Consider the following 493-nt stretch of genomic DNA (forward strand, 5'->3'; position numbering starts at 1 on the left):
GATTATAGACACAAGCCACTGCACATTATTTTTATTTTCCTTTTTTCTGTTTTATTTTGTTATTTATTTATTGTTTTGTTTATTTATTTATTTTTGAGGCAAGGTTTCACATTTTGCCTAAACTGGACTTGAACTTTTGGACTATAATGACTCCATTATACTTTACTTGTAGAGTCCAAGGATTTTTATTGTAACTCTTTAGTAGCTGATGTCTACAGGTATGCATCACCACATCCAACTAATTCTTTTTTTTCATAATGAATTACTTTTTATTAAATCATAACTTTGTACATCAAAGCATTTATGGGGTTCAGGGTACTGCTTCTATATACAATGTGAAATGTTTGCATTGACCCAAGTAACACATCCATCACAATTATACTCATTTCTTAATAGTTTTGAAATGTACCATGCACATTAGGTGAGGTACCCCCGAATATCCTCCTTTCTCCCATATTCCCCCTCCCCACCCCTCTCTCTCCTCTTCCCTTCT

Source organism: Otolemur garnettii, unplaced genomic scaffold (genome assembly GCF_000181295.1).
Source record: "Otolemur garnettii isolate 467f Iridium unplaced genomic scaffold, OtoGar3 scaffold00237, whole genome shotgun sequence".
Taxonomy (NCBI): domain Eukaryota; kingdom Metazoa; phylum Chordata; class Mammalia; order Primates; family Galagidae; genus Otolemur; species Otolemur garnettii.